The following is a 25866-nucleotide window of genomic DNA, read 5'->3' as shown; positions in this document are numbered from 1 at the left end:
TCACTTGAAAATCTGTCATATTCTCCTGTACATGAGCCAAATTTTCATCTAAATTTCAAACTTCAAAATGAACATTTCTATGAAGAGCCCTTGCAATAAACAATAACAAAAGACAATCAAAACTCTTCTGGTTTAGGCACTTTTTCGGTAGCCTCGCTCAACACAGCTGCCACGACTTCCAATAAATACAAACAGCATACCACCACCTGCATTTGGAGTCCTCGAGAAATGCATGTCTTCTCCCTAGTTACTAGAAAATTCCATATCAACCAGTGGGACAGCTTCTTCATATTGAAGGAAATAACAGCATCACTGCCTTTAACTTCACCTGACTCCCTACGACTGAACATAAAACTTGTTCCACACTATTAGCAGAACCCCTATTAAAATAGCATCAAAGGATACTTCCATTGAAATACTTGACACCGAAGCCTTTAAATGGGCCAACAGCTCCAACCTAAGCTTTGGGGAGTGAGCAGCTTGCTTGGGTGGCTGACTTCCTAAACGTGGGCTCCACTCTCGCGCTGTCTGCTGCTAACCCACGAAGGTGGGAGTTTCTGTGTCCCCCACAGTAATTCACAATCAGTGTCCGACTCCTCCACGCAGCAGCAGAACACTGACGGCAGGGGTGGGCCAGTTCCTCAGCGGCCACAGGGGCCCACTAGCCGCTTGTCGCCAAGTCCGGTCCTTCGAAAGCAGGTCGCTCCTTTGCTTCATGTAGGAGTAGGCGACCACCGGTCATTTATGGCAGGAAGGAATTTTATCCGTGTCACTCGGAGCCGGCGGTTAGAGCCGGTGCTCTGTGATGAACCTTCTCCCGCGAAATCCTCGTAACCTGCCGGGAGCGTGGAGGGGGGGGGGACTGCCGTGGCACGCGGTGTTGCACGCCCACCCCGCGGGGCAAAAAGGGCGCGGGAGCGCCACTGAGCATGCGCGGCGGGAGGCCGGCCCTCTCACTTTACGTCCCCCCTCCCACCCCCGCTGCTGGAGCCGCGTCGCGAGGTCGCCCACGCTCTCTTCTCCCCGCCCCGCAGGCCCCGGGGACGGGCAGCATTCAGTATCTGGCGCCCGTGCGTGATGACGCACTTGCGCGCCAAGACGTGGGGACGCAGGCGGGGGCCGTAGAGAGCGTGAGTTCCCGAGTCTGTTTGGCACCCCTCGCGTCGTCGGCTCTGCCGGGTGCCTCTCGCCCTTTCTCCAGGGCCGCGGCGCCCGGCGGGGAGGGGGTGCGGGGCTCCAGTCGGCACTTCCCGGGGGCCGGGCCAGGGGCCGGGTTGGTGGCGCGCTTCCGCATCCTGGGCACTCTGGTCAAGTCTGGGAGCCGGGTGGGTGCTTCGCGCAGCGAGTCGACCAGGGGTCGCATCGTCTGCGCCGGGTCTCTTCTTGGGGCACACCGCGCCGGGAACGACGTGCTCAGAGATGGGGTTGGCTCTGTGGGCGTTTTAAAAAGATTCCTTCTGAAGGCAGGAAGTTGAAAGCGAAGTTACATCAGCAACAACTTGCAGTTTCGGGTGTTGGAAGAGTAGCTTTTTTTTTTCTCCAACCGTGTGTGTGGCAAACAATCCTAACCTAAATAGTGGTATTTCTCATAGGAGGGGGTAGGAATTCCGCCTGTGAATTTAACCCTTTTTCTGGTCACACCTTGAAAGTCTGTCCAAAAACGGATCACAAACTTCATTTTTCCAAACTGCCCATAACTTTGGAAGACTCAGGATTGCTATTAGAAGGAATTATTGCAGTGTCATGATTTGGTCACCGAGCTGTGTAGGTATTTTTTGCAGGACGCTCAGTGACAGCTGCTTTTAGTTCTTTGCAATTGCTTCTTAAAAGTCTAACATCTCACATTTATGTCCTTTTTTTTTTTTTTTTTTTCTTTTGTCAATTCCAGTAAACTATTAAAGACTTCTAATTTGCTACTCACATGGCAGCTTGGGGAAGCAAGTAATTTTACAAAGAAGAATAGCAATGCACTCAATTAATTGTTTCAGAACTACTAGCATCAGCATCACCTGGGAACTTGTTGGGATGGAAATTTTGGGGTCTTATCCTAGACTTACTGAACCATAAATCTGTTTTAAAAAGATTTGCTGTAATCCAATGCACGTGGGTTCTAATGTGAATTATTGCTGTCGTGATAAAGAGGAGAAGTAACAGAATGGAATGTGAAACCAGGTGAACCCTTTCCTAGGTGTAAGACCTTGGGACAATTTACTTAAAGCCTTCAAAGGGCTGTAAATATGCATTGTGAAAATGCAGGCAAAGTAAATTTAACAGTAACACACATAAAACAGAGATGAGATGTTATTTAATAGCTTGTTAGAACTGCATAGAATTAACTACTTGGATTGTGCTGGAAGAATTTTCATGGTGTTCAGTGTGAGCTGAAGTGCCTGAATATCATGACAATGGCTTAGAGGGCATTTTACTTTTTTATTTCTGGATTCTAGTTATAGTCTATATAGTCGAGATTGTTGGATGCCAGGATATTCTGTTGAAAGTTATAGCAGTATGTGCTAATACCAGTACTATTGAGGCTGCAGGTTTTGTGTGTGTGTTTACAGTTTCTTGTTTGTTTGTTTGTTTGTTTTTAAAGTAGACCCCATGCCTAGTGTAATACTGAATTCAACACCAGAAGATCAAGAGTCGCAGGCTCTAGGGACTGAGCCAGCCAGGCCCCCGGGAGCTGTAGTATTTTTAAGAATGTCATGAGTAGTGCATTAAAGAATAGTTTTAATTCTTTGGCCTTTTGGTCTTTTCAGCTTAATTATACCTTCTTCTGTTGTAGAACTTGGTAAAGAAGTCAGGTGGATAACCAAAGATAAGCCTTAGCCATATTGCTAAAGCATGTTTATGACTTGAGTGCAGAAGCCCAGGATGAAAATGTTTCTGTCCTTATCTTCCTTTCCCATGCGTCATGTAGGTCCAGGAAGTAGAGGAGGCCTCATCATAACTGCTCCTATACCCCTGTTTTCTGGAAGCATCACAGGAACTAAATTAGCTGTGTCCTTTACCTACTGTTTTTTTTCAGATTGTCAGTTGCAGTGTTTACTTACAACCTTTCCCTTCCCTTTTCAGGGGTCCATTGTTGGGGGGAAAAGAAAAATATTTAAGATTTGAAGCAGTTGCCATAAAACCTAGACTCATTCAAGTTTGAGAGGGGTCAGTGCCACACCATGGCCTACACAACATGTCACTTTAATTAGAGCACAACAGCTCCTGAGCCACACCATGGCTCTTAGATGCTGTGAGTGAGAGTTTGCAGATAAACATGAGTCACTTTGGATAGCTGCTTCTGTAGATCTGTTAATACTACCACTAAATTAACACTGTCCCATCATGAAACATTCATTTTTCAAAGGTCCTAAATAATGTTCTTGTTCTCTATGGAAAATGGGCAGATCTATAGCAGTTTTGGTCAGACCTTGTTTTGAACTCTGCTTCTACTACTTACTGAGTTCGTTAGACAAATTTACATCATCTCAGCCTTAATTCTCTCTTGTAAAGTAGGAGTCATGGTGTGTGCTTACCTCAGGACATGAATTAAATGAAATGAATTGCAAAGCATGTCTACCATGTGAAGGCAGAAAGACCCAATAAATGGCTACAGTTGGCATAGGTGGGAAAGATAGTTATCACTCCAAATCTTAACCTTACCTCATTCATTTCCTATTTTTTTAGATGAGGTAATTTTGTTATTACCTAACTGCACTGCTTTTCTTTTTAAATGTTGAAGTTCCGAAGAGCCAAAGCTTTCACGTTATTGTGAGTGAGAGAAAGAAAACACATGGAAAAATTTAAAACTCGAAAAGCTGGTAGAAAAACACTGTCTTCAGTTTTATCACCATAACAGAGCAAATTCTGTGAAATTGTTTTGGGTGTTTATCCGAAGGTCAAGGTCAGGGGCTGATTAATATTTAAGTATTCTTCAGTTAGTTAAGCAGGACAGTCCACTACAGAGGGGACACTATGTTCTAGGAGGTGAAAATATGCACTGTGCGTTATCTTCCTTTTTGTTTTTAAAATAAACTTATGTGTTTTTATGTGTATATAATATATAGGGGCACGGAAAATACTTGAGTCACACCAGCTCATAATTTTGTTTACTTGGCAATGTATTATAGTATGGAGATGGGGATTAATAATTTGTACATTTATGTAAAATTACATGGGTGCATGTGTACAAAAACTTATTTTTTAGATTTATTTTTTTATTTTAGAGCATGAGCAGGAGAAGAAGGGGGAATCTCAAGCAGTCTTCAGCTGGGTGTGGAGCCTGATGCTGGGCTCAGTCTCACGACCCTGAGATCACAACCTGAGTTAAAACCGAGAGTCAGATGCTCAACCAACTGTGCCCCCCAGGCTCCCCTATACACTCTTATTTATGTATTTTTAAGATTTTATTTATTTGAAGAGAAAGCGTGAACGAGTGGGGAGAGGGGCAGAAGGAGAGGGAGAGAGAATTCAAGAGATTCCATACTTAGCAGGGAGCTCAACATAGGGCTGGATTTTATAATCATAAGATCGTGACCTGAACAGAAATCAAGAGTCAGATACTTAACTCACTGAGCCACCCAGGCGCCCCCTAAACATTCTTTCAAAACAAAACAAAACAGAACATCTAAAAGATTTTTAAAAAGTCATTTAAAAGAGAGAAATGATGCTTTAAGGAGATGGATTTCCTTTTATGCTTCAGTTCTAGTCACATAAGCAGTGGTCCTTAGATTATTTATTTGTTTGGTTTTTTAGCAGCGAACCTCCTCTTTAGCAGAATCTAAAGCTCAGGAGATGAGAAGCCTTAAGAGAGATTGAAGGGTGTAGTTTTGCTTGCTGGTGCTCAGCTTGAACATTTTGCAGTGATACTCCGAGGTCTATCCCCAGAATGCTGGAGTTTAGGGCACTGGGTGTGAAACTCTTCATCTGTGGGATAGAAACCATCAAGAGACAGTTGTATCTAAAAAGTCATGGCATTAAGAATTATTGTGAGTGGGATTCACAAACTTATTGTGAAAACAATTCCCAGGATTTTCAGCAATGTCAAATGTATGTATAACTTCTCAGGCAGAGGAGTGAGTGGTTATTAAAAAAAAAAAAAAAGTCTTCATTATGACACATATTTTACAAAAAATAGGAGTTCTGTGCATGCTTTTAGAGCAATCATCTCAGGATTTTTGTTTTTTGGGGGTTTTTGTTGTTGTTGTTGTTGTTTTCTTGATCCCACTAAGCCGTGACAGCTGTATCACTGTTAAAGTTATTTAATATTTTAACTGGCTGTTGTTTAGCTTTACAGATGACTCATGGAAAAAGAAACAAGAAGTGAGTGGAAATATATTACTTGTGTTTACCGTTCCTCTGTTTTTTGTTGTATGAAAGCAGCTGGTTTGCAATTTGTATGGTAAAGGGTTTTTCTTAAAGAGTTAATTTTTAGTTAATAGTGAGCTTTCATAAGAAACAATCTCAAACGCTAACTATTTGTAAGATTGTTATTAATAGGGGTGGTAGTAATATCACATTGTCTTTTTTCACACATTAAGGAGGGTTTCCTGGTGACAGCTGTCGTGTGGGGGAGGGGGAGTCACTTTCAATCAGCCAGCTGCTCTGTGCAACATCATGATGGCGATATTTCAAAGCCTGTGGGATAATTTTGGCTGTATTCAGAAAAGAAAATGTGTCAAATTTCTGGGAAGCAATAGATAGTGTACAAGAGCCGTATAAGAGTCCTTTGGGATCTAGATAATAGTCAACTAACAATGTGTGCATTCAGGTTTGCGTGTTGGTGTTATTTTACCATCTAGTTTCTTGGACATTGTTACATGAACATCATAATTATGAAGCAATAAAGTCCAGTTCCATGGGGGGAAAGGCTCATTACTTTATGGAGAGGAAGGGAGATTGGAAAACAAACTTTGGGAGTGTGCTACGTGCTTTCTCATAATATGCTATTTCATTTATTCTTCACATTGACTCCAGTAAGTAAGTGGAATTTTTCTCATCTAGGAATAAGGAAGCAGAAGCTCAGCAGGATTGGTTATATGATTTGCCCAAGGCCTCATACTAGTAAACAATGGCATCCATATTTGACCCCAAATCTGGCTTCAGCTCCAGGAATGTTCTCATTATACCAACAGCTGTTTCCGCATGGTGTAAACTTGCTTATGCATTTTTCATCCAAAGTCACAATATCAGGATAGTTATGAATGAAATTTTTATACATATTACAATGACTTCAGCCTTATATAAATAAAATATAGGGTGTGTGTATGTGTGTGTGTAGGTCTGTGTGTATTGGCAGCTACTTCTAATTTGGGATTTCTTTTTTCCTTGAGGGATTCTCTTGGGCAACACTGAAAGAAACTTTGCTACATTTTTTAATGTTGCAAATCCCAGCAATTTGCAATCATGTGGTTATAATGAATCAGTTTGATTCTAAGTTGGAGCCAGTGTAGGAACAAATATTGTGCATACTGCCTACATAGTCCCTTCCTTACTACCGAAGTATTTAAGATTTACTGGTTTCTTTCAAGGTATGTTAATTTTACTAAGGGACCTTCAGCTTTCCAGATTTTTAGCTTATAGCTGTTGTGTCCACCAAGTGATGACTTAAATCCTTTTATTTTTGTGAGATAACTCTCCTACTTTTGATTATGAGTTTCACGGATCATTTCATCTCCCTCTGCATTGCCCACAGGGTAATGCCTGCCCAGTATTTTCTTTCTTTACTCCACAACCCATATAAGACCTTAAAATCTATTTCTGCTATTGTGTAAACGTTCTGTGCAACTTTATTTGCATTCCTGTTTTCATTATCACAGCATAATACCTCTGTTTGTATTTCTGCTCTCTAGGCTGTGGTTGCCTGAAAGGACAGTACCTCTCCCTTCATAGGCATTCAGATATTTCTTAAACGAAAGAATATAGACAGTGAGATATAAAATTATATGCTTAATGCATTTACTGCTATAATTTCACATTCATTGGTTTTCTTCTCTGGGCTCATAATTAGAAAAGTGTGATAAATTACAGGATGGTGGGACAAGGGGGTAAACCCACAGAAAAGCATGCAGGGTAATTCCATGATATCCATGATATTTCCTAAAGGCTATCAGGTTGAAGAAACCTCTTACTCCATTTCTTCCTTCTTTCCTTTTCCTTTCCTTTTTTTTTTTTTTTTTTTTTTTTTTTTTTTGGTAGGTGAATCTAAGTGATTCGTTGTCTTAAAGTTCTAGTCAGAAGTGTTCACCAAGTGATAGCATTTTATTAAATGTGGAGAGTAATCTTATTTTCAGTGAAGAACAACTGCAAGGAGGGGGTTTTGAAAATCAGTAATTAGATTTTTTTTTAAAATATCAGTCTTATATAAATGAAAGACAAATTTTAGACGATTTATTTTTCCTTTTATGATTACATTTTTCATCCAGTGTCCAAGTTTAGACTCTTAGTTTATTATGCCTTTAAGAGGACTTTGCCTTATTTATGCAGAAGTTGGCTCTCATACTCCCAGAGGGTGCACTCCTCTTTCTCTAGTAATAGCATGACTATAGTAGATCTTTGCTGCCACTTATGTACACATCATGTTTTGGTCCTCCCGTGGGCTAGAGTGCTGTACCAGGAGACAATGAGAGTTAGTAATGCTTGAAATAGACTAGGATCTGCTTGCCAGCCCTTGGCAAATATAGTGTTTTGCAAACAAAAGAAAGTAAGTTAACCATGGTATCCAGATAGCTTATTCAAGAGCAAGAGATTTATTGAAAGTCTATGGGTAAGCCGAGAGAATTGACAGAAAGCGAACCAACTAAGCGTTGGTAAAGGATAATAGCTAAGTGAGCTCTCAAGGGTTGAGTAGACTTGGTGGACTTGGACAGTACTTTTAAGCTCTATCAGCTCCAGATGTTGTTGGTCTTAGTGTCTCTGCACAAGTTTTAGATTCCAGGGGGAGAGTTATGCTAGCCTCTGGTCATTATCACCCTTCAGTTAGTGTGCGAAATGGCATCTTTGATTGTTGGTCCCCACTAGGACCATATCCAGTGAGGGTGGGAGGCAGCTTCCTATTCCTGAAAGAATGAGGTGTTGTTGCTGCTGGACAGACCAAACTCCAAGCTGCCCCACCACCTAGTGATGATTGGACATCCCGTGCACCTTGTGGGAACATGCAACATCTCTGAAGTCAGCCATGCTCTTCTCCCTCTTGACTACTTCTTGTGCTAGGAGGATTTCAGGCACATAAATAATTCACTAACAGTTCTTACACAGAGATTAAGTGAGGGGATGGCTATCAGTTTTTTCATCGACTTTAGGCAGATAAAGAAATATGGCATGGAGCAAAGGTGAGCATGGAATTACTTGAATCCTCTTGAAGGGAGTGATGGTGGATGCTGCTGGCATTCGTGCTCCGCATGTGTCTCCTGGTTAAGGACCTATGTCTGAAGGGCTGTCAGTCAAAGAGCTTTAATGAGCCCTCATTTCACTAAGACGTGTAGTCTGTTAGAGAAGGAACCAGCTTATGATTGATATTGGAAATCATAAGTGCTGATGGATCAGAATTGGAGTTGGCACTAATTCACCTTACCATGGAGCAGAAGTCAAGATTATATACAAAAATCCAGAAGTTTTCATTTTTCATGTATAAAGATAATCTAATTATTTCTGTTAAGACTGTAACACTTTAAAACGGTGGAAAAAATAAAATTTTTGTCATATGACATAATGAGATTTTTAATCCTAAAATGGAGGCTCATTAAATTCTCAAATTATCAGATAATGTTGACAGAAACTCTGTTTTGAGACTTTATTATAAAATTTATTTTAATTAAATAATGACTTTGCTTTTGTGTACCTTCCACATACACCATATTGTTTTTTAAATGTGTGTGTATTTGAATCATATGATGCATTTTAAAAATAATGGGTCACAGAAAGCCCAGAAAAATGATAATTGGTTATTGAGTTGTAAAAATACTTTAAAGCTATTTAAAATCTTTAATCTTAGGTCTTATTTTGTTTTATTTGTTTACATGGGTTAAACACACTATTATTTCCTAACTTATGATTTTATATACTTAATCTCATTTAATCCTTGCAAAACCAAACAAGCCTGCCTCATGTCCTTTTACAGGTGAGAAACTAGCACTCAAACAAATTTTCCAAGGCATATTGTAGAATTCTTAGCAAAGACCATGCCCTTAACTACTGTCCTATACTACATACGTTAACATTGCTGCACCCATATGCCTTTGACAAAAAAACATTAGGACAGTTCTCTTCCCGAAAGCCTGTTTACCCCATTTCCTGACAACCTCTGTATGTTCGGAAATTGTTCAAATGTGTTGTATTAGCTGTCACCTTGTGCTTGTTTTTACTGTGAGTGCTCCTACCTTGAAGTAGTATGCCCTGTGAAGCCTTTCATCCTTTGTGTCTTAGAGTAGCCTGACAGTCTTTCATGTTGAATTCAGCAAGATTGCTTTTCATTTAACAAAGCTGAATGTTGCTTTCTAGGTGAAAAATAATTAAGTGGTTTTAAAAGATGTATTTGATTAACTGGAAGCTGGTCTGTGTAAATTAATTATAACTGTAATGATGTCATAGCCTTGTCTTTTGTTATTAACCAGGTAATTGACCAGAAGTTTGGAAGCTTATTGTAACTGACAGTTAGTGGTTTGACCTTGTGTGCTGTCTAGAAGTGAAACATGCACAATGCATGTAAATGCAGTTTTTGCAGTGAACTGCATGTGTTGTCAGAGCATCTGATCTTGGGTTCTTAGTTTTACTCTTCCCTTCTTTGCTGAAATTGGTACACTTGAACTGTATATTATACTGATTTCTCTTATGAAAAGCATCTGGCCAAACACAAATGTGGTCTATGTCCTTGAGTAGTTATAATCAGAGGTAAACATTGACACATTAAGGACACGTGGTCAAGTAAACTGCCAAAATTAAAGGAATGTTGATTTTAAATTCCACATGAAGGAAGGTAAAACAACTTTTGGTAGAGAAGACATCAAGGTAAAGAGGACATCAAGGGCATATTTGATAGGTTGAGAGAGAGAGTTTGTCCCCTCTTACTCTAATTTATCTGGGAAAGGTCAGAGCACGTGGTATTCTAAATCTTAACTTTGGTGAGTTTGGTTAAAAGATAGGATTGTAGGAGTGAAACATGGAGTGAAGTATGGTAATAGTGACTGGCGAACAGCAGTTCTTAAGTTAGCTGCCCTGCCTCCCATACGCTTTCCACTGGTGGAATAGTCAGCTCTGCTAGGATGGGACATGGGCATTCCTGAAATCATCATGCTGTGCAAAATCATGCAGTAAAACCACAGAGCCTATGGTGCAGATGGTAGCAGGAGCAAAACTCTCACAAAACTTTGTCAGTGGTACATTGGAAAAAAAAAAAAAAGTAACCTAACAAAAATGGTAGCACACTTACACATGTTAAGTGGTTAAGAAATAGAGAAATACTACAATAAATAACGGTATGTTCCTTTCTGAAAATCCTGAACTCTGCTGGTGAAAGTGGTTGTCGGAGGATTGCAACTTGTGAATTATTGTCAAATGGTAGAATAAGGATTATCTGGAATTGGGAGGCAATTGCAATTATAATTGCAATTATTATTGCAGGTGTGAATGGGTGTAACTCCTAAAATACTCTCTGAACTTCAGTAGCTGGTAGATGTTTGAGGTTTGTGTGTGCATTTGGTGAATTTCTTTGTAGCCTGCTTCAGCTGGGTGCAGTTTCCTGCTTTCACCTAATGCTTTATGCAGATGAAATTGCACATAATCAAATGGGAAATTTGCATTATGCTCCAGTTGTTCCCTGATATATTAATTGCATTTGAACAAATTTGCTTGTTACAAATCAAGCACTATAGCAGAGCTGACCAGACTAATTAACTTATACTTCTCTAATAATACAGTTGAAACATTTATGCAAACAGCATATACATGCTGTTTCCTTTCTTAAAAATATCTTTCCTTCTTTTGTCTTTCAAAGCCTGGTGCAGGTGAGGAAGCTTCATTAAGGTAGTCTGTGAATTGGATTGACTTAACATTTCTATAATTGGCACATACTTGTACATTATTTGCCTATTTCCAAAAAGCGTAAATGACACAAGACACAAGTAAAGTGGGGGGGGGGGGGTTAGATAAACAACCAAATGGTTAAGTAGTTCTTAGCAGAAGAAAGCATTTCCATTTATTAGGAGAAATTAAGTTTTTTTCTAGCTCTGATGGGATTTTGCCCAAGGAATAGTAAGTTTGATTGTATAATATGAAGATGATTCCTATGTGGCAGTCCTTTGGGTGTGATCGATGTCAAGTCTCAAATAGTATGAAGGTGCATTTTTATAAGAGTCATTCTTCAAAGTTGGGATAGTGATCCTTTTTTCCAACAATTCTTAAAAGGTAGAAAAGATATTTTTGCCTCTATGTATCTTCATTCTCAGATTAAACCTCACTTTGTAGGACAGGACTGGGCATGGGGGTGGATGAAAGAATGCCAAGCAAGGTTTACTTCACTTTCCCACCCCCCACCCAGACCCACACTTTCCAGTGTCCTTCCCAGCAAGATGCCTGGCCCTGGTGGGAGAAAGTCAGAGGAGGCATGTAGGCTTTTGTTCCTCAGCTTCTCCGTTTATATAGTGGAATGAGAAAAAAATAACATTTGGATTATTGTTACTTTTTTGTTTTTGACTTAAATTGATTTTTTGTTGTTTCCATTGGCTATGACTATGACAATGATAATTAACCAAAAGAAGTGGGTGTTTGAATGTTGCTTTGTACTACTCTCTTAAATATAGATCTACAGATTGACTTGTATTAAGAAAACCATTAGATTTGATAGGTAAAAGTTTTCTCTAGTAAGATTTTCTTTTTTCTTTTTTTTTTTAAAGATTTTATTTATTTATTTGACAGAGAGAAATCACAAGCAGATGGAGAGGCAGGCAGAGAGAGACAGAGGGAAGCAGGCTCCCCGCTGAGCAGAGAGCCCGATGCGGGACTCGATCCCAGCACCCTGAGATCATGACCTGAGCCGAAGGTAGCAGCCTAACCCACAGAGCCACCCAGGCACCCCTATTAAGATTTTCTATATTTGAAATATTTTCAAAATACGTGTATGTTTTGACATGTTTAGTGGAAGTCACCAACTGCCCTTTCTTGGGAAAGACTATTCTTCAGGTTGAGGTTATGTCCTTCCTAAAATTTTTTGGTGTTAAAGTATCATATCTGTTATTAAGAGCTAATGGGGTGACTTCCTGTTTCAGCTCTGACCTGTGTAGAGCTTAGAAATTGTCACCCTGGTCCTCACAACAGATAAATGCTGAACATCTGAAAATCAAGACTTCTTTGGTCCATCAAAGAACTGAGATCCACATAAGGCAAACTCACTCCGCAATCTGAAGAGGCTGTCATCAAGACTCATTGCCAGACTCGTGTAGGAGAGGAAAAATTGTCCATACCCTTTTATGCTTCTGGGTTCTCCAGTTGGAACCCTGTGAACCTGACTGACAGATCAACGAGAAAAACAACTTTATTAGCGTTTGGGAGTACACAGAGATGAATAACTCAAAGGGATGGTTAGAACTTGGGCTTATATAGCAACTTAACAAAAGAATAGTACATTTTTGGAGAAATAACAAGACTGAAAGGACTTTGAGTTTCTATGGGAAGCAGATATATGGGGGAACGAATGGAAGATACAGACTAGTGAGTAAAGTTCCTTGTGTAGATTCCATTGATGCCACATCAAAGGTTGTCCTCGGTGATTAAATTTTGTCCATCTTGGTAGCTAAGGAGGGGAACATTTATAAATTCATGTCCTGCTGTTAGGTAAACAGGGGAGAGCTTCTTCTCAATTGCCTTCAACTCAGAAAAAAAAAAATGTTTATGCCAAGTGGTATATATTTGTGGCATATTCTGCTACTCTGCGATTAGCTTACCTGGAAATGAATCCACCGAAGGTAGTAACTAATAGGGCCATTTAAATGGTAATTTAAGTGATTTTCTGGAGCCAAACTGTAAACTACCTTAAAAACTCTCAACTTTTTTGCAGAGACAACCTGACTCACAACTTTATTTGAAGAACAGAGACTCTGGAGCCAGATTTTATTGTGGTTAAAATTTCTGATCATCTATAACATGGGGAAATAATAATAATAATAATACCTGTTTAGTAAAGTTTAGAGGATTGAATGGGATATTTGAAATAACAAAACAATTTAGTAATGAGTTTGGTATTTTTTTCCAAAGGAAAACAGTCCATGGATTTGGGGGCAGGGGATAGAATAGCCAACAAACAGTGAATCACTCTCTCCTGAGGATTTTGAGCAAGGGCAAATGGTATATAGGGTATTAGAAGAGGTAGTGTGGAAACAGGTATGGTTGGCTAGGGGGTGTGGGATTTCCTTATGAGGCTGGCAGGTCCTGTTTTCTAGAGTAAGATGAGTTAGCCAAAGCCAAAGATGGAGGTTTGGTGGTATAAGTGTTTAGATTTCCTTGACAGTGAGGCCTTTCTTGTAAGCACAGACTGACTACAGTTTATGTTTGTGATGTGGGCCGGGCCGCTGGCATGGCCTCCATCTGTGGGTCCAGATCTGCACATTAACTTTATCAGATAATAGCACACATGTAAGGTTTGAGAGCAGTACTACCAAAGATGAACTAGTAATATGTGTGTGTAATTGTAGCCAGTGATTTGACTTTTCTTTTAGACCTGTATTTTAGAAAAACTATCAATCAGTAGAAAATGAGTATTTCTGTTTGTCATTAAAACAATAGCTAAGATTTAATGAGTGTTTACTGTGTGCTGGGCATTATTTTAAGCACTTTGATGTTTTCAGTCATTTAATCTTTACAAGAATCCTAGGATCATGTTTAGCTATTGTAATTACTACCCCGTTTTATGTAGCGGGAAGCTGAGGCTTACTTGCATAAATTTGTACAATACTTAATGCTAAAGCCGGTCTGTGGGTCCTGTTTGGACTCTGGAGCACATGCTCTCAAACCTGAAGACACACTGAGAACACACGGTTTGAAAGATATGACAGTAGGGTCTGGTGACATCCTATTGACAGTGGTAGGTCCTCCATTCAGAGAGCAGTGTGGGATGTTAGTGTTGTGGTCAGGGAGCCTGTCAGTGAGGAGCCTGGGCAAGAGCTGGGCTCTACAACTGAGGAGGAATTGAATGGATTGGGAGGAAGGGGGGTGGAGGATGTGTCCTGGATTAAAGAGTGATGCTAGCAGGGCCCTGCCCACATCCCCTTCATGCATTCTGATGGACTTCTAGCCTCCAAGACCTGCAGTTCTTTGCCTGAGTGTTTTCTCTGGCCCCTGTCACTTGCTTTGCCTGCTGTGGCAAGCCACAAGTAACAGGGAGTTAAGGCAGACCCTCAGCCCTGTGGGCGTTAGCACTGGGGCATACCTATACTAGCTCCGGGATTTCCCAATGAGATTAAGCCCCAGCATCCATCATGATGGTTGCTTGGTAATGCACACAATTTTGGCTGTTTGCTTTCCTTATTTTGTTTTCCCATTCCGCTACTAGTCAGTTGCCTCCTAAATAAATTACATAAATCCTAAGTGTGTCACCTCCAAAATAAATTACTTGCACAGAGACCCTTGTTTCAGTGTCTGCTTCTCAGCGAAGCCCAAACAATGTATAATAATACCAAAACAAATTGCTATAATGATCAGGAGTGTGCTAATTAAATCCTCATACCAACCACTTTTACAGATGGGGAAACCAAGGCTTGGATTAATTAGATAATTTGCTCAGGGTAACTAATGCAGCTAATAAACAGAACAACTGGGTTATCTGATCCAAGGTAGCCATTGTAACCACCGCTTTTGCTGAGCCAAGACCTAGAGACAAGCATGACCTGTTCGGGAAAGTGGGCATAGAAGAGTAATAGAAAATAAGGTCAAGTACTCAGTGTTTTAAGTTTAGTAATTATAGTGGCCTTAGGGGAGGGTCTCTTGTTCTGCAGTTACAAAGCTGCACAAATGGTTCTTCCTGTTAATGGTTGCTTGGATTGGATTTATGAAATCAGAAGGCCCCCAGCTTATCTAGACTTTGTACGCTGGTGATTTTCCCAGAGTTAGGGAAGTGCAGGGAGGGAACAAGGCCTGACTGCCCTTCTCAGGGACCACCGTCCTGGTCTGGCACATGGATGCGTGCAGTTCTAGGCAGGTTATAGCAGAGGGGACCTTTCCACTGCCCCCCTTTCCTGATGACCTCATTCCTGCAAAATGCAAGACAAGGTGACTTAAGACGTCCTGGGTCTGTGTGTGATTTTCTGAACGGTCCTCCCTGATTCCAGTGAAATTGTTTGAAAGCCCTCAGCAAGTGGGCAATGGTAATGGAGGGGAAGTATCTCTGTGCATGGAAGGACTCCTGCTTACTACAGAATCACCTAGTCAGACTCTTCTGAGACCAGATAGAACAAAAATCGGGTAATTCTGTAGAACTAGTTTGTGTTTCCCTAAATCTACATCCTTTATCACCCTATGGGGGTGAAGCACTCTTGCCTCTCTCAACTTCTTTTTTCTTAAGATATATTTATTTATTGTAGAGAGAGATTGAGAGCCGGGCAGAGAGGGGCAGAGGAAGAGTCTCAAGCAGCCTGTGCTGAGCATAGAGCTTGAAGTGGGGCTTGATCCCATGACCCTGAGACCCTGACCTGAGCCGAAACCTAGAGTTGATGCTCAATCACCTGTGCCCCCCAGGTGCCCCAGAGCAACTTCTTAACTTGATTGAAACAAGAAACTGTTGTTTGCACTGTCTTTTCTCTGAGCCTAATAACTCTGCCTTGCCTGTGGTTGATGGTCAGTGTGCTGTTTGTTGACTGATCACATAAGTGACCTTGTTTAAAATTTAGCCTCTTCCTGGCTAACAAAAAGTTAAACTCTCTTCTGCCAGTCTGAATGGATAGATTTCTCTTTGTGTCTGCATCTCTGTATCTCTTTCTTCATCCGTATATCTGTCTCTGTGTTTGATGGTGTGTTTGGGGGAATATAGTTCAGTCTTAGGACTAGGTTCAAACTAGTGGGGTCAGCTTGACCCTAATCAGCCTGAAGGGATGGACCATTCCAGAGGTTGGTGTTATTGGACATTCAGGACCCCAAAGCGAGGAGCCAGACCTAGGCTGAGTAGAACCAGGGCCACTAGTAGAAGCAGGGGAGAAAGTGCTACCTCACTGATAATAGTTTTTCTGGTTCCTTTTAATATTCTTTATGATTTTTACCTAAAGTTTTCACATTGCTGTGGGGATGCCCCAGCATATTGCTCAGCACGACCAAGGCTTTGTCTTTTCCTTTCACTTTGACAAAATCCCTGGTTCTTTGGAATGTACAGTGGATCTTAATTTCCCCTACTCTGTGTAAATAAGTAGGCACCCATAGCTCTTCTATTGTTAGTGTTCTTGACACTCATTTAAAGAATTTCCTAAACCTGTAGTTCCTTTCCCAAGTCTTGCTTTTATGCGAAGCCAACTCATTGTTCCCTAAACCAGAGACTTTTCCACAGGCTTGAGGACATGTGGCCCCATTAGAGAGCCATAGAAGACAGTAATCTTGATTTTCTGGTTCCTAAAAGGGCTTGGCCCAGTTCTGTAGCCTCAGCCCGAGTACTACTTCAAGAGTATCTCTGTGACCAAGATCACAGAGTCAGATGGGACAGTGGAGGAGGGCAGGCTCTGGTAGACAGTGAGGGCAGGACAGAGACCCCGTAACCCATCAAGATAATCCATGATCACCAATACCTTCTGTCCTGGGTAAAGCCTTTTCCCATCTTCAGTGAAGTAGAAAAACTTGATTTTTGTTGTGGTAGTGTTGGTGGCTTTTTGTTTTCTTGTTTTATCTTTTACTTCCTTGGCCTCTCTGTGGTGCCAGGATGGAAGCTCATGCCTTTGGCTTTTTTTTAAGATTTTATTTATTTCTTTGACAGACAGAGATCACAAGTAGGCAGATAAGCAGGCAGAGAGAGAGAGAGAGAGGAAGGGAAGCAGGCTCCCTGCTGAGCAGAGAGCCCGATGCGGGGCTCGATCCCAGGACCCTGAGACCATGACCTGAGCCGAAGGCAGAGGCTTAACCCACTGAGCCACCCAGGCGCCCCCATGCCTTCCGTTTAACCTCGTGTACTTTCTGCTGCACCATTTTCCTCGTAGGTGAAGTTGCAGGAACCTTTGCCTTAAGCACTCTGAATCTTATCATTTCCTGCATATCGTTAATCCACAGGATAGAATAGATTATCAGGTCCTCACTTGACAGTTTCCTTTGGTGATTCCATTTATTGTTGTGACTCAGAGTAGGTGATTATATTATTTGAAATCACTTGCCCATATTTAATTGAAACTAATCTTTCATAGCTACCACTGTAGTTGTGCCTCAGTTATTTTTGTATGTACAAAATATATTTTATTAAAATATTTGGATGCAGTGGCTCCGGAAATTCTGATGGCTCTAGAATTTCTATATCTAAGGGTCTCAGAAATAGAAATCTGGTTGGAAGTGGGGTGCAGAATTGGGGGCTAGTAGCTAGGGGATGCCTTGAAGGTGTGTTTGCATAGCAGACATGTTCTTCTTAATTAGATTTATGTTAATTTGGGGTATGGGGAGATGATCATGAAGATTAACCCTCTTCCCCAATGGACACTGTCTGTATATTTCTGAACTACACAAGTCTTACCCATTTTTCCCCCAGCCTTTTCTAACATACCCTTTTGCCCTCAGCAACTTTACTGTTTAAGTCTCAGAATTTCTTCACATTGGTTTGTTTTCTAGGAATTTTACCTTAAGATGCATTTTACTTCTTTTGCAGTGTTAAAAATGTAATTCTCTCCTTGTAATATATATTTTTTAAATAGATGTATTTCAGTGACCCTCATTATTATTGAAAGCAATACCTAACTTAAAAAGTATTGCTCTGCCTTATCTCTCTTGGTGAGATCTTTTCATAAAAGGAAGCCCTTTGCTAGATGGTTAAGTCTTGAAATCTTTACACTTTTAATCACTTTTTCCTCATTACTACTTAAATTAGTTCTAATAAAATTTTACCCCATGTAAGTAAGGATTGAACTAAACATGAAACATTGTTTATTCCCTTTTCATACTTTCTAAAAAGTCCTCCCAACCTTGAGTTTACCCTCCAAGAAGCATTTATGTGAAAGAAAAGTAGCTGGCATTTTCAGAGTTCCTCGTGTAGTGAGTTAAGTTAAAAATATTGATTATGAAGCAGAACTTTGAACCATTTCCTGGCCTGCCTCTAGATCACAGTCTAGAATTTTCAAAGATTTTTATTTAACCACTTGTAGACATTTGAGGCATATAACAAATGCCTGTGAACACACAGACTTTTTAGGACAGCTTCATAGGAATTCCTATTCATAGGAATAGGCAGTAGCAACAAGGGTCACAACAGAGAGAGAGAGAGATCACCAGATAAGCAGTACCATCTGGTGGGAGGGGCTGGATTTGAGTCCTAATAGTCCAGTTTATAAGCGTTGCCCTCTTGGCTTATCTATTCAAGAAGAACGGAATTTCTTTCTCTGTCTCATGGTTTCCCACCAAAATTTCTCATGATTTCTACTAAATTGGGCCGTTGTGTTTGGAATGGGGACACTTAAAATGTAAGCTATGGGATGTGTGTGAAATTTGCTTTGGTGACCTCTGGTGGTGAGAGCGCCCCACGTGACTGTCCATTTGGAGATGGCCACTAACTAAGCAACTTGGACAGAGAAAGCCGAGGGCTGAAGTTGGAACATCCCCAGAAAGTCTCAAGGGCAGAAGCTCCACTGAGCTGCTCCTCATATGGGTAGCTCTAAAGAGATGCTTCAGCACAGGTAGCGGGACAGTCAGGTGATTCTCTTGGCAAGGGCCAGGTAGACCAGCTAGTGGGTAACATGGAACTAAGTTTGTGTTCAGACATTTGTGAGAATTATATGAAACAAATTAGACATAACTACTTTGAAAGCTATAAATATATGTGTTAGATATTAGTCATTATTGGGGAAGTATGTAACTTTTTTAAGACTTTGAATCCTAGGCTGAAATGCTTGAAGTTGATCAGATGAGGAGGGTAACATTTTAATATCTGCTAACATTGGTAGAGGCTTATTATGTTGCAAGTATAGTCCTGCATGGTTGACAAATATTAACTCATCAATAACTTTGAGGCAAGTCTTACTTTATTTAGGATATATTTTATAAATGAGGGAACTTAGGCACAGGCTGACTGAGTCTTTGACCAAGTCATACAGTTCAAAGCAGTTGAGTCAGAATTTGAATGTGGCCCTTAGGCTTCGGAGTCCATTCTATTAGTTATGACACTCTTCAATCTTATGATGATGTTGTAGAGAATGCCATCATACGTGAGAAACAAGATGAATTGGGGGCAGGAGATAACATGATGAAATTGGATTTTCACCAGGCATTATATAAGTGGCTTGGGGGAAGAGTGTCCAGTGATAAGTGTCTGACTTTTGGTGAGGTCTGTCACCACATAATATATGCCCTTATTAATGATTTCTTACCTATCTGAAACATTTTGTTACTTCTTACATTGTTTTAGTGGTCTTAAATCCCCTCTACCTCGAGGGCAAGGATTCTGCCTTCCACATGAATGATATTCATACTCAAGGGAGGCTACTATAAACAGCAGTTGGGCAGCATCTTATTAAGGTTGATATATTTTATATTTGTTTTCATTGGGAGGGATGGTAGATGAGGGAAAAGAGGAAGGAAGAGGTCTTGTGTCTTAAAAACTCTATGGCTGGTAGCTTAAAGTCAACGATTTAGCCAGTTGGCATTCGGGAGGTAGTCTAATGGTTATACTGAGCCAGGTAAGACAATTTCTCATGTGGTTCTAATGATGAAGCATATGAGGTTGGAGAATCACTGAATGAAGGGAAGTCTAAGAAGCCCTCAAAAGGGAAAAGTACCTCAATTCCCAGTTTCTTCTGGAAGAGATCAAGTTGTAGATATTTCTGTGAGTAGGATGTAATTACTGAGAGTGTCACAATGTTCATGACTAGACCCCCATTACCTTCTTAATATAATTTGATTCCTGTTTTCATTTTTTATTCATGAAGTCAATTTTCATTTGCTTGAGTGTTTTCATTTCTTTGGATCTCTCTGCCTTTAATATGAAATAGGAAAACAGAGTCCCACTCTGATTCTTTGACCTTAACATTATTGTGGTTCATGAAACCACTTAACAGATCCAGATGGCTAGAAGAATTTGTCATTTATGTACAACTTGCCATTTAACAATTATGGTACTCTGACAGAGATTTCACCCAGGACCCCCAGGACCTCCCATTTACTAATCAGCTCAGGTGGATGATGCATTCTGGTAGATTGAACATGGGGTAGTGATGTGAAACTATACCATTTCCTGTTACACTTAATATTGAAATATTAAGTTTTAAAAGCATAATTTACATGTTGTTCATATGACTATATGTTACTTTTAACAACCCTATATTGCCTCTAAGCTACATAAGCGTTTTGAAATGAATTCATATATTTAAAAAGAGGAAACAAATTACTTTGCAAGCATTTAGTTAATTCTTGTTTTTTGCTAAATGCAAATACATATTACACTGTACCATTTTCTTATTTTCAAAAACATTTTGGAAATGTACATTTTGTAATTGGGTTCTTTAGGGACCTAAGGAAGCTAATAATATCTTTTAGGAAAAGTAAAAGTATGCTAAGAAGTTTTATTGGAATAACAAAGAATTTTATTTTGTGCCAGACTAAAATACTCTCATCTATTGGCCTTACAGTAAGAAGTAGAGAAAACAATTTCTTGTGTTTGGATTAGAAAAGCCATGAATGAAAGCATTTCCTGAGAGAGTTAGGGAGTGAGAAGAAATGGTTGAGTCCAGTTCATTCCTAGAGAGAGTTCATTCCTAGAGGAAAACACACACACACACACACACACACACACACGCGCGCATTGTGTTTTTGTGTATGTTTTGACCAAGTTAACATGGTATTTATGATGTGCTAATTTGTCGCCCAGCTTATGTAAATTAAGAAGCAGGGGATGCTTTTATGTTTAACATAATCTGCTATTTCCATAGCATTTTTGCTTTGTTTGAAGTGGTAAAGCATACTAACCCTCTGTTACTTTCACAAGGATTTTACAGTATTTATTGTCAAATGAGTGGGCCCTAGCTTATGCTCCTGTTAGTGAGGTACACTCACATTTACTTGTAACATGTCCCATCCAGAGGGATGACAATGCTAAAATCCTAGGAGGCTAAGCAGAATGATTTCTTTGTCGTTCCGTCTTTCTTTTCTGAAGCTTTCTTTCAACCTGAGCTTGTTAAAACTGTTTCTTGGAGAGAGAGCAGGAGAGAGGGGGCGCGAGCTTGTTTGTGTGGTTTTGCAGACCTATCAGCATGCGTGCTTATATTACATTTTAAGCAATGAAAATTTAGGCATTTGCTCAGTGTCATTAGTAATTAGGGAAATCTAAGTCAGTACTACCTCATACCCACTCAGATGGCTAAAATGAAAAAGGAGGATCAAGACAAGTAGTGTTGAGGGTGTGGAGACATTGGACTCCTCTTATACCACTGGAGGCAGTGCAATAGGATGCTGAAATTTGGAAAACAGTTGGGCATTTCCTGAAAGAGTTAAACAAAGAGTTACCGTATGACCCTGCAATTCTACTCCTGGTTATATATCTAAGAGAACTGAGAATGTGTGCCTACCAAAAAAATTATACACAACTGTTCCTAGCCGCATTATTCATTTGAGTCAAGAAGCAGAAACAACCCAAATGTACCTCAACGGGTAAACGGATGAACACTGTTACTATCAGATCCCAGACTGGGGATATAGAACATTTTAACTGAAAATTGAGACATTTACCACCCTAGTAAATGATAATGATGAAGTATTTTATGCTTTGTAAGTAGAATTGAAAATCACTGTAATTAGATTTTTCCCCTTTTTATAAAACGCCTTTCTCTCCCCCTTGAGACACATTGGTTTCCCAAGTTACGAATTCAGTTTCTTTTGTTTGTTCTAGCCACTTAGTTTCTTTTATTACGTACCTGTTTAATTTTTAATTTCTCATTAAAAGTAAATATGGCTATTTTCCCTTTGAATATTTCAAGAAGTCTTCCATTTCTCTCTCTCTGTCGCGACTTTGATATAGTGCTATCTAGTATGTATTACTACATAATTAAAATGCCACTTTTTAATCAAATAGTTCCGGTAAAACAACCTATTAATACACTTTACATAGATCAGAGGTTTATTTCTGTAAAGTTGAGATAAATGTTATAAATGCTTTTCTGAGACTAAAACGTAAATGGAATAACATGCACAGTGCTATGGGGAAGGTTGCTACAGTTGCAGGAGAAATACTAAGAAGATGAACAGACTGTAGTCTTTTTAGTCAGTCTTATTTATTGTATAATGTGGATATATTAGAAAATACTCATTTTGAGTCCTTGGGCAAATAACTTGTAAGCACTGACTATGTGCGAGTCATTGTACTAGGCTCTAGGTAGTTAGTGGTGATCAAAACAGACAAGGTGATTCTGCCCTTGGCCATTTCTGCTGTAATCTGGGAGCTGTTGGGTTGGGAGCACCTTGTGGTGGGGGCACCGTGACTGGGGCAGAGACCAGAGAGGTGGACAGGATAGTGGTTGTTGCAAGTGTGTGGTTATGGTGAAGAGTTTGGGCTTTATTCTAACTGTAATGATAAGCCATCACAGGTTATCTGCAGGGGAATCCAACTTCAGTTTTATAGGGATTATTCTGGGTGGTTGGTGGGAGAGAATCCAGTTAGAGAGTTTGTTATAATGCAGGCAAGGTATGATAGTACCTTAGATTGGAGTAGGGCTCAAGAGCTAGAAAGAAGGAGATGGACACAAACTGTGGACAAATTAACCAACTGTGGTAGATGGGATGTGAGGATAGGAGGGCGATGAGGGCAAAGGGCAGGTCAAGGATGTTTCCAGCATCTCTGACTTGAACAGCAGGGGAGGGGGAGATCCTGTGTCCTGAGATTCTGAATGCGGAGGCACAGAATTGGAAGGGATGGGTCCAGGGCTCAGCTTGGGGGCAGGTTGAGCATGAGGTAAAGATGTGTTTCTGAGCTGGGGGAGTGCAGGGACTAGCCTGCTCTTCCTTGGGCCGTGGTAACTGTTTTATGGTCTGGGTACAAGTTAGAATAAATAAATCACTTCCCAAACCAAACAGGCTGAACTGGTTTCCAGCTTATAGATGAGTTGCTGTAACAGATCATGCCTCTGTGGTCTCTCTTCCAGCTCAGCAGTCTGAAATTTTGTATATATTTGATGAGCAGGATGAAACAACATTCATTTAAAGTCAGTGCTCACTTACTGTGATTTCTTCTCTTTGGTGTTCTTAGAATTATGCTTGGCAGGTCCGTGGGGTCAAGTTACAGATTTGATCTTCACATGGACCATAAGGATTTTCTGTTACCGTGTTAGAAGCTGCATTCTTCACTTTTGAAGGCTGACTTGATAGCTTATTTGGAAGGAAAGTGGGCCATAGAGTTGGTATGAAGTATGCCCATTTATCTTTGCTACTGAACATCCCAGACTTATATTTTAGCCATACTGTACTCTAGTGGCCTTCATTTATAAACATGGATCCCAAAATATATTCTGCACGTCTCACATTGGCTATGATTCTCTTTGTCTTCCCATTAAGTTTACATTTGTTGTGAACATGAACCACATCATTTTATTCATCCTTTGATTTGCTACAGCCAATATTTTTTTCCCCAACAAATAGAAATGGGTTATTTAGGGGCTGCAATTGTAGGGTTTTGTTCTTTGCAATGTCTCTGCAGTTAGGCACAGAGACCAGCATGTGCTTGGCATTTTATATTTATTAAATAGAGGAGTGCCCTAAGGAATGGCTAAGTAGACATTTTGTGAGAGGGAAGGGGTAACTCAGTTTTCAAAAACCAAGAGGACAGGAGGTATTCTTCCTATAAGATTATGCCTCTGGAACCTACTGAGAAATTAAGTGTGCAAAATGGAAATTTGGGAATCCAAATGACACAATGCATTCTAGAAACCACAGGAGTGGAATCCCATGAATGCGTGCCAAAGAGAGCAAGAAGAGAGGCAAAAGGAAAAGCAGAGGAAGGGGGATTGCTAGAAGAGGGGGATAGCACCACAGGAGAGCACAGGATCCCAGGAAGGCCCCTGTGGAGGTCATGGCGAGAGGGATGCTCAGGGAAAGGGACCATTGGATTTGGGCAGAAGTCAAGCAAGTGCAAAACGAGCCTGGATGTAGTGTGAAATAATATTCGGGAAGTTCCGCCTTTTTTTTTTTTTACACTGCTCATCACTAATGATTCCCTTTGGGGTGTGGGGGGATTTTTCTTAAGCAAAGACCCAGTTTTGATTTTGTGCTGTGCATAGCCTAGCGTCATAGGACACTATTTGTACTGAGATCAAAGGGTTCATTTTGTGATTTCTTGTAAGCTGATTGCTTAAAAATCAAGGCCGGATTTTTCCATTGCTCCTATTATAGGTATTGAGGTTTTATACTAAAGTTATTTAGGAATGGGGTGCCTGGGTGACTCAGTGGGTTAAAGCCTCTGCCTTCGGCTCAGGTCATGATCTTAGGGTCCTGGGATCGAGCCCCGCATTGGGCTCTCTGCTCAGCAGGGAGCCTGTTTCCGCCTCTCCCTCCGTCTGCCTCTCTACCTACTTGTGATATCTCTCTCAAATAAATAAATAAAATCTTAAAAAAAAATTATTTAGGGAATGTTGCAAAAAAATCACAGTAATTGGAGATTTGAAAATAGACTTGAATGTCAATGTGAAAAATATAGACTGTTTCTCTACAATAGCCCAGGAGCTCTTCAGCTGAAATTTTGTTAAGTTCTCTAATTCCTGAGAATGCTACAGAGCTATAATAATAAGATCATGGCAATAAAAAAAAACAAAAACAAAACTTGGATTGTGCTAATAACAGGGGTGTACGCAAACACACATATACACATTAATGTGTGACTTTTTAAAATTCTTTTTTTTTTTTTTTTTAAAGATTTTATTTATTTGTCAGAGAGAGGGAGAGAAAGTGAGCACAGGCAGACAGAATGGCAGGCAGAGACGGGGAGAAGCAGGCTCCCTGCCAAGCAAGGAGCCCGATGTGGGACTCGATCCCAGGACGCTGGGATCATGACCTGAGCCGAAAGCAGCTGCTTAACCAACTGAGCCACCCAGGCGTCCCGATGTGTAACTTTTTTCTTGGTCATTTCTTAGAATGCATATGGGAAGAGGATGGGGAAGTACATTTGAGCCTTGTTAGGATGCTACCATTTGCATAAAGCTTTCTCTGCACAGGTGAGATTACCTTAGAATATTGAAAAATGTAGCCACTGTATATTTAGCATCTGCTTCGTTCCAGATGTGTTATAATAATCCTAGAAAGGAGGTATTATCACTTCTATTTTAAAGCGAAAAAAGTGAAGTTCAGAGAGTTCAAGTAATTTGCCCTAGGTCTCAGAGCTTCTAAGAAGAACTGTACCCATTTTTGCCCCAAAGCTCACGTACCTTCCTGTGTCCTGTCTGAATGAGAATCTTTGATCAGAGTAAGTCATGTATTTGGTTGGGAGCCTAGGAAGCTCCATAGATAAAAACCACTAGATGAGAACTTTTTCCAGCATCCCGGCCCTAATCTGCCTCTGGACCTATATCTGCAATTGACATTTTTCTTCTTCCTTCCTATTACAACAGACAAGGTTGTTCTCTCTAAGGACTTGATACTTTCTGTGTATCTTTTGCATCTTTAGTTTGTCTCTCTTTGCTAGCTTCTTCCCATAAGGATAATCAATGCCCTCACCAAAGCAAATACCATCTGTACTGGTTAGTG

At 40.3% G+C, this 25866-nt stretch overlaps 1 protein-coding gene across 10 annotated transcripts in view; it reads left to right on the top strand.

Moving 5' to 3' along the window:
* The first annotated feature begins 986 nt into the window (after positions 1-986).
* RHBDD1 (rhomboid domain containing 1) overlaps positions 987-25866 on the top strand; it is a 123388-nt gene continuing 98508 nt past the window's right edge. For 9 of the 10 annotated variants that reach the window (XM_059167871.1, XM_059167867.1, XM_059167873.1 and 6 more), the window contains exon 1: positions 987-1130. The gene's annotated coding sequence lies outside the window, so the exon portion shown is untranslated. Of the gene's footprint in view, positions 1131-1182; positions 1326-25866 lie in introns of those variants that run through there. The other variant, XM_059167868.1, reaches the window with a different exon arrangement.

Source organism: Mustela lutreola, chromosome 3, assembly GCF_030435805.1.
Source record: "Mustela lutreola isolate mMusLut2 chromosome 3, mMusLut2.pri, whole genome shotgun sequence".
Taxonomy (NCBI): domain Eukaryota; kingdom Metazoa; phylum Chordata; class Mammalia; order Carnivora; family Mustelidae; genus Mustela; species Mustela lutreola.
This window is presented reverse-complemented; position numbering and strand designations above follow the sequence as displayed.